Here is a 12,341-nt window from a genome sequence, read left to right on the forward strand (position 1 = left end):
CATTGGGAGAATTTCCCAAACTCCCCTTCCAGCTGATAGCAGCAGAGCCCCCACATAGGCTTGGCTGTAAGCTTCCGTGTCTAGGCTCCTACACACCCTCCAGAAACCTACTTCTGAATTTCAGAGGACACTGAAATTTAAAGTTTAACTTAAAAATAAATAATTTTGAAGAGACTTTGGATCAAATGTAGGTATTTCTACTGTTTAAAATACCAGAAGGGCCTATCTGGGGACAGATCTTTTCTCACAATTATATAATGCTATTACTTATATTCACTTTTAAATCACTGGCTAAGAGATTAGGATCACATAACAGGAAAGTGTTAAATAATATCTATCATAATCACAAGTAAAATTCACTTATGTGTTTATCTATAAAATATCTAACTCCAGTGTCAAAGTTCATTTTCCTGAGACTGGCATTTGGTCTACCTTGCTCACTCCATGTCCCCAGTGATTCCTGCCCAGTGAAACATTCACTAAATACTTGTCCAGTGGATAAATAACAGTTCCCAGCAATAATTATAGTTACTGATCTCTAGTCCCAACCATATTTTCATTCAAACCCTATCCCAGGTCTGTGCTGAAGCAAGAACAGCACAGCCTTAAAAAAAGCAGTGTGAGATCCTAATGCCACATATGCTTTAGTGGACAATATAATTACCTCTTTGAGCATATTTATCTTAGGTACAATAGAGTGTGTAGGATATAAATTAGAGAAGGCAGCATGAAGCACGGGAATGTTAGATATGAAATGGGATATCATGTAACAGACAGGGCTCCCATCCCTGGGCACCAGCTGCAGAGCTCCATCAGAGTCACTATGGTGCCTGTTCCATTCCCCTGGGGGTAAGGGCACTTCAGACAAAAAATTGAAGGAGATCCTCAGGTATGGACAAAGTCCATTTTAATCAAATGGCTGAGGATGGAGACTCTGAAAGACCCAATGCTCACAAGACTAACTGCTTTGAGCAGACCATGTCCTTCATCCAAGATGGCTTTCAGTGGGGTGATGGGGACATTTCCAGGAAGGGCTCCTACCTGATGTGGGTCCTGCTTCCACAATTTGGGTCTGTAGGGCTTCTGCTGCCCTACAGGCTTCCTCCTCTGTTCTAATTGCTGGGGATGTCCGCCCTCAGCGGGGGTCATTTCTTTGTGAAGGCCTCTGTCATTTATTCTCCTCCTGGAGAAGAGACAGCAGAGATCGTTGCTGGGGCTCCACAATTCTAGCTTTCTCCTAAGGCACATGGGTAAGCTGAAAGAGTCATGACAGATAGAAATCTGGTCAGGGAAGAGGATCCCAGATGAGTGAGATGGTGAGGGCAGCCGCTCCTGGGGGACAGAACCACAACAACGTCACTATCAGACCTGTTCAGGTGGGGACAACATACCAACCATTAAGGGGAGGATGCTGTATGAGAAGGAAGTGGAAGAGCCAGAGACCTATGAAAGAAAGGAAAAAATAATAACTAAATGAAGATGCAAACGAATGGGAGCCCAGAGGCAAAACCTCATGTCTTGAGGCCTTGAAACCTAACCAAGGAATTCCTGCTGAATTTTGTTTGGGTGGCTTTCCAAATTATTTTGGATCAGTGACCTTTTAATATCTTCCATTTTGCCTCTTTTTCAGCTAGAACCTGAATAAATGTTATTCTTTATGTGTCTCACTATTGCACTTGGGGAGGAGTGCATACAAATAGTTCTATAGTTTCACAGGTCCACAGAGAGAGGGGAATTGTACTCTGCGCTTAATGGACACCTTCAGGAATCATCCACACCTGATATAAGTGATTCAGATGTGATTTTGGAATTTTGAGCTGATTACACAACATTTTTTTTTTCTACTTTGAACTGATGCTGCCTTGGAATAAAACTTGGGAACCTTAGGGATAAGGTAAATGTATTTTGCATTTGGAAGGGACATGTATTCCTGAACCCAGAGGCTGGACTATAGTGAAGAGAAGTTGAAATGGTTTCCAAATATGTCTCCCCCAAATCCCTGGAACTTGTTAGAGTGACGAGACATTGCTTCCACGGTGGTGGTGTTATACAGCATGGCTGACTTTAAGGTGGGAAGATGAGCTGGGTGGACCAGATCTAATTGCGCGACTCCTTATATATGAGAGCTTTCTCTGGCTAGCAGAAGACAGAATCAGAGTGAATCATGAGAAGGACTCAGCATACAATTACTTGTTTGACAATGGAAAAGGCGCCATGAAAAAAGGATGTAGGCAGCTTCTAGATGCAGAGCATGGCCTCTGGTTGACTGTCAGCAAGAAAACAAGGACTTCAGTCTTACAACCACAAGCAAATGAATTAATTTTTCACTTATTTTAATTTTTTAATTTAAACTCAATTAATTAACATATATTATTAGTTTCAGAAGTAAATGTCAGGGAGTCATCGGTCGTATATAATACCTAGTACTCATTACATCACATACCCTCCTTAATGCCCAGCACCCAGTTACCCCATCGCCCCACCTATCTCCCGCCAGTAATCCTGTTTGTTTCCTATGATTAAGACTCTTTTGTGGTTTATCTCCCTCTCTGGTTTTGTCTTGTTTTCTTTTTTCCCTCTCTTCCCCCATGATCCTCTGTTTTGTTTCTTTAATTCCATGTATCAGTGAGATCATATGATAATGGTCTTTCTCTGACTTATTTCACTTAACATAATACCCTTGTCCCACCCATGTTGTTGCAAATGGCAAGATTTCATTTTTTAATGGCTGCATAATATTGTGTGTGTGTGTGTGTGTGTGTGTGTGTGTGTGTGTGTATCACATCTTTTTTATCCATTCACCTGTCTGTGGATACCTGGGCTCTTTCCATAGTTTGGCTATTGTAGACATTGCTGCTGTGAACATTGGGGTACAGGTGCCCCTTTGGATCACTACATTGGCATCTTTGGGGTTAATACCCAGGAGTGCAATTGCTGGTCATAGGGTAGCTCTATTTTCAACTTTTTGAGGAACCTATATACTGTTTTCCAGAGTTGCTGCTCCAGCCTGCATTCCCATCAACAGTGTAAGAGGGTTCCTTTCTCTGCATCCTCACCAACATCTGTACTTTCTTGACTCATTTTAGCCAATATTCAGCCATTCTGACTGGTGTGAGATGGTATCCCATTGTGGTTTTGATTTGTATTTCCCTTATGCCAAGTGATGTTGAGCACTTTTTCATGTGTCTGTTGGCCATCTGGATGTCTTCTTTGCAGAAATGTCTGTTCATGTCTTCTGCCCATTGCTTGATTGGATTATTTGTTCTTTAGGTGTTGAGTTTGATAAGTTCTTTATAGAATTTGGATACTAGCCCTTTATCTGATAAGATATTTACAAATATTTTCTCTCATTCTGTCAGCTGTCTTTTGGTTTTGTCAACTGTTTCCTTTGCTGTGCAAAAGCGTTTGATCTTGTTGAAGTTCCAGTAGTTCATTTTTGCCCTTGTTTCCCTTGCCTTTGGAGACATGAAACAAATAAATTCTACCAGTAACTGTAGTGAGCTTGGAAGAGGAGCCTGAGCATCAGATGAAAACATAACAAGCTGACATCCGGATTTCAGACTTGTGAGGAAACTAGTCACCCAGGCAGAGCAGGTGCACCTGGGAGAGGCATAAAAAGCCTGTCCCTGTCGCTAATCCCCAAAGGAACTTGATCTCCATCCCCTACACGCAAGCCTCCAGATAGGCAGGGAGAATGTGATCCCTGGTGACTCCTGACCCATGAGGCTGGGGGAAGAACCCCGCAGGTGGAAAGCCGCAGGAAGGCCAGAGGGAGGAAAGGCTGTGTGCATACACTTCTGAGAGTCAGCAGGTCTCTTTCCCCAGATGGTTCCATGGTGTAATGGAGAGCACTCTGGACTGTGAATTCAGCGAACTGAGTTCAGGTCTTGATGGAACCTTGCCCTTTGTGCCAAGCTGCCGCTGCCTTTTGCTTTCCTCTCTGATACCAGGCCAGTGGCATGTGGCACGCCTTCTCCCGAGGGCGTCCTGACCTTGCACCCATTCACCTGCATGGGTAGAAAATGACGTCAGTGTGAAACAGCTTTTCTTACCTCTGTCGTGCTGGGGTGAGAATGCAGTTTCTTGGGTCCTGGGTTGGAGCACAAGGTTGAGTGTCTTTCATGTTCTTTTCCTCCAGTCCGTTCCTCTCTCAGCTCTCCGAAGAATCCCGAGTATCTGTTCAGGCCAGTAGGGGTCGGAGTTGTCCTAAACTCAGCCTGGGGAGTCGGTCTGGTTGGTCAACCCTAAACTGCAGGAAATAAGAGATTCTGGCTGAGGATTCTCTGGGCCTCATCTGCTGCCACCCACAGTCTCCCCCTTCTTACTCCCTTGGATCTACTCCAACAAGACACCATAGGAAAAGGAGACCACTATCTTTTCCTTCTATTCACAGAGTCTTTGAAGTTTTAAAGCTTTTGTAGATATTAACAGATTCTCGATTTGTTGGGCTGGAATGGCAGAGAGATAGAATCCTGAAAAGAACTAAATATACTTTGTAAAAGTACCATAAAGTTAGAAGAATAAGACTACCCATTTTTGGAGTTAGTATAAAGCTTCAGTTAGCAAGATATTGTGGGTGAGCAGAAGGATAGACATACAGACCAATGAAACAGAATAGAGGGTCCAGAAATAGAACTACAGAAATAGGCCCACTTGATTTTTGACAAAAGTGTAAAAGCAATTCAGTGAAGAAAGACTTTTATTTTCTTTTCAACAAATTGTGTCGGCATAATTTGACATCCATATGAAGAAAAAATCCACCTAAACCATACAGTTTATGAACAAAAAAACCATAGAGAACAGACTAAATATTTTATAGAAGAAAATCTTCATGGAATGGGGTTAGGCAGTGTTTGTAGGGATGTCACTCAAAGTGCTATCCAGAAAAAGGAAATAAATTAATTGTACTTCATTGAAATTAAAAATGTTTTCCAAAAAACAGCTAAAAGAATGAAAAGTTACAGATTGAAAGAAAAAAATCACAAATAGGACAAAAGGCTGGTGACAAGAATATATAAAGAAATCTTAAACTAACAATAAGGAAACAAATAATAATGAAAAAATAGGCAAAAGACATGAACAGACTTCTCTAGAGGATATAAGCACATAAATGTTGTCAAGCATCAGGGAAATGCAAACTGAAACCATAATGAAATGGCATTACACATCTATTAGAATGACAGTACCAAGCATCTGGGATAAGGAGTAACTAGAATTCTCTTAACACTGCTGGTGAGAATACACAATGGTATAGGCACTCTGGAAAAGATTTGGTAGTTTCTCATACATAAAGTTAAGCATGCAAGTAGTATATGATCTAGCAAACTTGGGTTGCCAGAAATCTGCCTCAAAGAAATGAAAACTAGTGTTCACACAAAAATCTCTACAGGAATATTCATAGCTGCTATACTTGTAAGAGCAGAAGCTACAATCATCCAATGTGGTTCAAAAGGATACCTGATAGACAAAACAGTGGCATACCCACTGGATGGAATATTCTGCAGTAAACAGGAACTGTTGATCTACAAAACAAATCCCAACTCCACCTTGCTGAGTAAAAGAAGCCAGTTTGAAAAGGCTACATACTGTATGGCTTCCATTCTTATGACAGTCTCAGAAAACAAAATAGAGAGATAGATCTATAGATCTCTATCTATATATCCCACAAATCGATAGATATATATATATAGCGATGGACAGATCAGTGATTGCAAAGGCATACCGTTGGCTGTGAGTTGTAACAGTAACAAGATAGCACAAAGAAGGTTTTTGGAGAGATGAAACTGTATGTATTGTAATTATGATGATGACTACACAAATACACATATATGTTAAAATTTATGGAGAATTTGTACCAACAAAAGTCTGTTTCGCTATGATAATAAAGACATCAGTGGAAGTCAGACACTACAGACTAAACAAGTGAGATGTGAAAAGCTGGGATTTATGCTTCTACCTAAGGGTAGCAAGAATTCCCTTTCCAAGGCAAAGCTGGGTGCTTTTCTTAGAGTCTTACCCATCAATGAAAGTGAGTGGTTCCCGGTGCAGGCTCTTTCTCCCTCAAAGCGGATCTGGCTCTTTGCTGTCTTTGCCTCCAGTCTCCGGGGTAAGAGTGGGGACTCTGGGCGCTGCAGACCTCGCCTCTGGGCGACTTTTCCGCCTTTCCCCAAGTTAGGCAGGTCTCTCTCTGTCCCTGTTGGGAGCTGAGGCTGGGAGCTCCGCCACGTGGGACCTCCAGAGCCGGATTCAGCTGTTCGCAGTCTTCAGTTTCATTGCGGGAAATCGCACCCTATGGCCAGCTTTACTGGGATGGGAGGTTATTTAAAGAGGAAAAGAGCGAGTATTCAAGCCAGGGTTACTAAGGTCGCAAGGCGAGTACTAACCACTGTACGACCAACGCAGGCCGTGGACAACCTGCTGCGCTGAGGTCAAGATCTATAAACCGACCTAAATAGCCTCAGCGTTTTTTAACCAGTTTTGCTTTCAATGGCTAGAGTTGGTGCCTCTCGGCTTTATTTTCACTCCTCCTCCCTTTGCCCTTTCTTTCTCCTACTCCAGACCGCCCTCACTCCCATCCACTTCCTACGCTCTTCAGCTCTCCTCATCACCTTTCTCCCTGCGCCCACCCGCGTCCCCTAGGCGAGGCCGCAGCACCGCCCTGGGTGGGGAGTTCTGGGTGGTGTCCTCGAAAGGTTTCCATGATCAGGACCTTGACTTGGCTCTAAATCAGCTTCCGGTATAAAGATTTTAAAGAATGGCCGACTTTGACTTTTTCCCATACAGGGAATTCTCTAGCACTAAAATTAATCGTCCAAGGTGAAATTCCTCGTTCCTCTCCTGTCCCCTTCAGGCCCCTGCGGCAGAATGGACTCCTTCACGGGGCATTTATTTGGCACCAAAGTGTCAGGCAATATTGTAAGCGAGGGACCTGCATCGTGAACAAACCCAAATCCCTGCCCCCATGGAGTCCCCATCTAGTGGCCTCCAAGGGTTGGCGCGGTGGAGGAACAGCTGATTATGGTTCTTCAGGCTCGCACCCTCCTCCCCGCCTCCCGCGATCTGGAGGAACTAGAGAAGAAGACCAGGACACGTGAAGTGGAGCATAGAACTGGACAATGGATGACTTCCAACCAAGAGACTGCGTTGTCACCAGGGCACCTGATGTTTGATCTTGGGAGTTCACAGGCTGGGCTCCAAGTCATCACCCAAAACTCTAGGCCTCAATATCTCCCGCGCGTTTTCAAGCTTCAGGAGCAGGGAGGGAGGTTAGACCAAACAGAAGAGTTGAGGGTGCCCTAGCTTGGGCACAAAAATCACTTCTCTGTACCTCTGTACAATGAGACGATTATGGATAATATAATTTCCCCCGAGTTTTACTGAGATTGAAATGAGATACAGCACTTTAAAAGTTTAAGATATACAGTATAATGACTGGGCTTACTTATATTGTGAAATGATTACAAGTTGGGTGAACATCCATCCTCTCATATAAATAAAAATGGTTTTAAATGTATTTTTTCCTTTTGATAAGAACTCATAACAACTACCCTTTCAAATATACTATTCAGCAAGGTTAACTATAGCCATCAGGTTGTGCATTCTTGTCAGACTTCAACCAGGAACACAAAACCATAATGTATATAGTATAATTGACCCCCAGCCAATGAGTGATTACATGGAGTGTCTCTGTGGTGCAGTTGGTTAGTGCACTGGGCTGTTAGCCAAAAGGTTGGTGGTTCAATCCCACCCAGGGATGCTTGGGTTTCCGGAGAAGGTGGGTTTCCAACCTTTCCCCTTTCTCTTTAGGATACCAAATTTATGCTTTCTATTTCCCAGGCACCACTAGCAATGAGTCCCCCTTTGAGGAAAATGTTTTGGAGCTCCAGAGAACATATAATCTACAACTGCCCTTACATCTTCCCCTACTTTTCCAAAGCCTGGTTTACAGCTTAACGTATTTGAAACACTGTAAATCCCTAAAACAGAGAACAAGAGAACCCAGCTCACATCCAATGGTGAAGGTACAAGCTCTAGGAGGGAAACTTAATCAGTCCAAAAAAGTTATGTGACTTTTCTGTGCTTCCATTTTTACATGTAAGATGAGTGAAATGGAGTATTTTGCTTGTCCATAGTTTTAATGAGATGTGTGGGGAAAGCACGTAGCCAATGACTTTCACAGGCAAATGTTCAAAACACATTAGCTCTTACCAGCGCCACTGCCATCAGCATTTTCATTACCTGCTTTGTTCTTTTTAGTTAAGATCCTTCTCGATATAAGTAAGTCATTATTCAAACAGTCTCTCTAATTGATGATCATGCAATTGGCTCCAATATTGATTATCACACATACTACTGCAGGGAACATGCATATACTAATATGCATTATTATGCCTCTCCTTCTCTCCAGAGTCCCGAGCATGGAATTGTCAATCAAAGTTTGTGACTGCCTGCCTGCCTAACTACCCTGAAAAGAAAATGTAGGTCATAGTCCCCACATTTTATGAAAATATTCTTTTCTCTAATGTTTTGCCAAATTTGGATAGTCCTTACCTGCCATTTCGTTTGAACCTATTTTTGCTCACAGTTTTATAGACCTACAGTGGGAAATTGTTCTGTGCAAGACATCAAACCCAGAATTCCTCCATGAAAAGAGCCAATAATATGAAAAGAGCCAATAATATTCGAGATACAACAATACACTTTAAATTTCCACATACATACATATATGGCAAAGGAATTAATTTGTATTTGGGACAAGTTTTTATCAAAGTTATGCATACTCATAAGTTTGTTTAGAAAACAGCAACCCGGGGCTCCTGAGTGGCTCAGCTGGTTAAGCCTCTGCCTTCAGCTCAGGTCATGATCCCAGGGTCTTCAGATCGAGCCCTGCATCAGGCTTTTCAGGGAGCCTGCTTCCTCTTCTCTCTCTCTACCTGCCTCTCTGCCTACTTGTGATCTCTGTCTGTCAAGTAAATAAATAAATTTTTAAAACCCAGCAACCCCCCCTTCACTGTTCCTTGTTTTTCAAATTGTAGATATTATCTCTCACATATCCCTCTAATATCACCTCCACACCAAACATGCCTCTTCTTGCTTTATCGTCCAGTATATCTGTATCATAATTTTATCGATCACCTATCATATTAACTATGTAATCTCTATATTCATAGCTGGGCCACATAGGATACAAATAGGAGGAACAAAGACCAGTGTTTTCACATACTCTTTTCTTCAAGTGGATAAATCTGAGGTTTATTTACTCACCCCACTTCTATTTTCATATTCCAGGGAATTTTCATATTCTAATCACTGGAGGTCATTGATGGAGCTTAGGTCCATGTCCTCACCTTGAGCAAACGGGGGCAGAGTACCTTCATGAATAGTACACGGAAGACATTATCCAAGAAAGGAACAATTCCAAAAACAAAAGAAGAAGAATCCTGGAGTGCTGGGTGGGCAACAAGAAGGACAAGAAGAAAATTCTATCACTCTGCAATGGATGTGTGGAGTAGAGTATGGATCCAGGGTGAAGGGAAAGGAGATTTGAGAGATGTAGGCCTTGGATATGCTTCTGTAGGTTGAAACCATACACATATGTGGGACTGTGGAGGGGCTGGGAGTGAAGGAGCATCAGCCCTCCTAGCCTGAAGGGGTGAGGGGCTGTCTTTATCACAAGACAGATGCTGGGCTTGAGCCAGAGCAGTTCAGGTGGGAAAATAAAGGGTAACTTCTCCTTGAAGCAATGTCTGGGGCTCAGGTCTTGGTAAGGGCAGAGGCTCTAGTTGGCCAGGGAAGGGTACCCAAATCTACGCATCAATGCAGTTCCATTAAAAGGATCTGTCCAGTACAGAAGATGGAGGTCAGAAAGGAAGGTCTGCAATGCTTTGGAGAAAGCCCATTGCTTCACTCTGACAGGTCCCCTTGCTCAGTCCCCTGGCCAGACCCCTAGGATCCACGCTCTGGGAAGGGCACAGTCAGCTCAGCCACCACATGTCCAGCAAAGAACTAGTCCTTGGCCATCTTCATGCCCTTGGGTGCCTCGACTCTCTCCAAGCCTGTCCTGCCGGCAGTCCTCTTGCAATGGGAGAGAAGGGAAGGAAAGTCTGCTTTCCAGTTAACGCCAGAGAATTCAGTAAGGTCCTAACTTGGTTCCCAATAACTTGCAGGTCTATTTAACCTCCTACTCCGACTTCCACAATTAATAAAAAGAGCAAGGACAACGCCAGACACGCACGTTCGTACTTTGCAGGTAAAGCCAAAGTTCCTGGGGGATCAATGAGATTCAACCCAAACGCGGCAGCGCTGCAGAATGAGCCCGCAGCGGCAGCGGAGTCTGCAGGTCAACAGACTGGCTCCCCGCCCTCGGATCCCGCCCCTTCTCCTTCCTATCTCTTTTCCTCCTCCTGTCTCCGCTTTCCGTTTCTCCCCTCCAGCCTTAGGGCTCTCACTCCTTTGCTCTTCAGAGCCGCAAAGCGAGCCCTTGGAGAACAACTGTATTTTACATTCCTTTGTAAACGGGCGGAAGTTCCAAAACTAGGAGAGGTGTGGCAGTGGACATTTTCACTAGCTATGAGGTCCTTCAGAACTTGTGACCAAATTTTTCGACCGAGCAGAAGAGAACGAGCGTGTTTCCATCAGGTCCAGTCGTAAGGCGTCTTCTCCGTGGAGCAGAGTCGCCCCAGGAGCGAGGGGCACCCTACGGGTCAGGACTCGGAGCTGCCCTGGCTCGTGTTGCCTTCGGCCCTGGAGGAGCCCCGAGGGCGGCAGCAGGTGAGGCCCAGAGAATCCCCAGCCAGAATCTCTTATTTCCCGCGGTTTAGGGTTGACTGACGGGACAGAAGCCCCACGCTCCAGTACCAAGTTTAGGACAACTGCGACCCCTACTGGCCTGAACAGACACTCGGGATTCTTCTGAGAGGGGCGGGAAAGGATCCGAGGAAAAGGAAAGGAAAGACGCCCACCCTTGGGCTCGAACCCAGGACCCTAGAAACTGCATTCTCACCACCGCAGGGCGGAGGTAAGAAACGCTGTTTCCCGTCGCCATCGTTTTCTACCGTGCAGGTGAGTGGGTGCAACGACCGGACGCGCGGCGGATGCCCCTTGCCGTGCAGCCGCCGGGTTTTACCCTAGGCCCGAGGGGGACTCCGACGAGAGGTGGCAGTGGCCCGGTGCCCTCCCTGTGGCCGCAGTGTCCGTGGCGCGGGGCGGCGGACGGCTCTCTGAGACGCGGGTTTCCGGGTCCCTGGTTCCTGAGGAGGAGGCTGAGGAGCGCGAAGGGCGCGGCTGCGAAGGACCCCCCTGAGGGGGGCGGGGGGAGAAGCACTGCGCGATGTCCCCGGAGTTTCCCTCCCGGGATGGGGGCGGGACATCGGAGGGGGGAAGCACGTGCGCCTCGTTGGGTATCGAGAGGAAAGTAAAAGCTGGCGGTGGCTCGGCCTAAAGGGCAAGGTTCCACCGAGACTTGAACTCGGATCGCTGGATTCAGAGTCCAGAGTGCTCACCATTACACCATGGAACCGCGGGGGACGCCGCGCGCTGACTCTCTGAGGTGTGCGCAGGCAGCCTCTCCTCCCGCAGGCGCTGCTGGGACACGCCTCCTGCCGGGTTCTTCCCCCACCTCAGGGTCGGAGCTGGGCTCCTGGACACGCGAGGAGTCTCCGGGGCTCACGTTCTCCCTGCGGCTCCGGGGACTTGCCTGTCGGGATCGAGATCAAGTTTGTTTGGGGGTTAGCGACAGGGACGGGCTTTGTACGCCTCCTCCAGGTGCACCTGCTTTGCTTGGATCACTAGTTTCCTGCCCTGCGGTAAGAAAGAAAGAAAGAAAGAAAGAAAGAAAAAGAAGGAAAGGAAGAAAAGAAAGAGAGAGAGAGAGAAAGGAAGGAAGGAAGGAAAAAGAAAAACAAACAGAACAAACAAACAAACAGTAACAAGTGTTCCTTTCCTTCCCTTTGCACATGTCCTCTTCCCACTGTCCGGAAGCTCCGGTGACCCACAGAAAGGGACCAGGGACTTGCTGAGATTCTAGTCCCTCCCGTTCCATTCCTGGTCCTATTTCCTTCCCGTCGTTCTTGCTGTCTTCCTCACCACCCATTTTCTCTAGCTGCGCGGGGCCTTCAGTGGGTTTAGGACCATCCTGGGGTTGGGGCGACTCCATAGCAAAGAGCCGGGCTCGGCGCAGCTCAAGGCGGGCTGGTCACCTCCCGCCAAATTGAACCTGGAGCAGGGTTCTCCGCGACCCGTGTTGGGGAATGCGCTGCGTCCCTATCGCCCTCTCGTGGCCACGCCAGGTACAGCTCAAAGAGGGCCAGACGCGGTAGGAGCCACAGATGCCAGAAAATCAA

The 12,341-nt window shown here is 45.9% G+C and overlaps 1 long non-coding RNA gene and 1 other non-coding gene across 2 annotated transcripts; both read right to left on the reverse strand.

Annotated features, from left to right (window-relative positions):
- Positions 1-1,058: 1,058 nt before the first annotated feature.
- On the reverse strand, positions 1,059-9,459 carry LOC132000708 (uncharacterized). Its single transcript, XR_009399435.1, has 4 exons — positions 9,265-9,459; positions 6,017-6,304; positions 4,053-4,249; positions 1,059-1,255 (listed from the first exon to the last, which is right to left on the reverse strand). It is a non-coding gene; the product is annotated as an uncharacterized LOC132000708 (long non-coding RNA).
- Positions 9,460-11,446: 1,987 nt separating this feature from the next.
- On the reverse strand, positions 11,447-11,518 carry TRNAQ-CUG (transfer RNA glutamine (anticodon CUG)). Its single transcript has one exon. It is a non-coding gene; the product is annotated as a tRNA-Gln (tRNA).
- Between the last annotated feature and the right edge of the window lie 823 nt (positions 11,519-12,341).

Source organism: Mustela nigripes, chromosome 14 (genome assembly GCF_022355385.1).
Source record: "Mustela nigripes isolate SB6536 chromosome 14, MUSNIG.SB6536, whole genome shotgun sequence".
In the NCBI taxonomy this organism is placed as follows: domain Eukaryota; kingdom Metazoa; phylum Chordata; class Mammalia; order Carnivora; family Mustelidae; genus Mustela; species Mustela nigripes.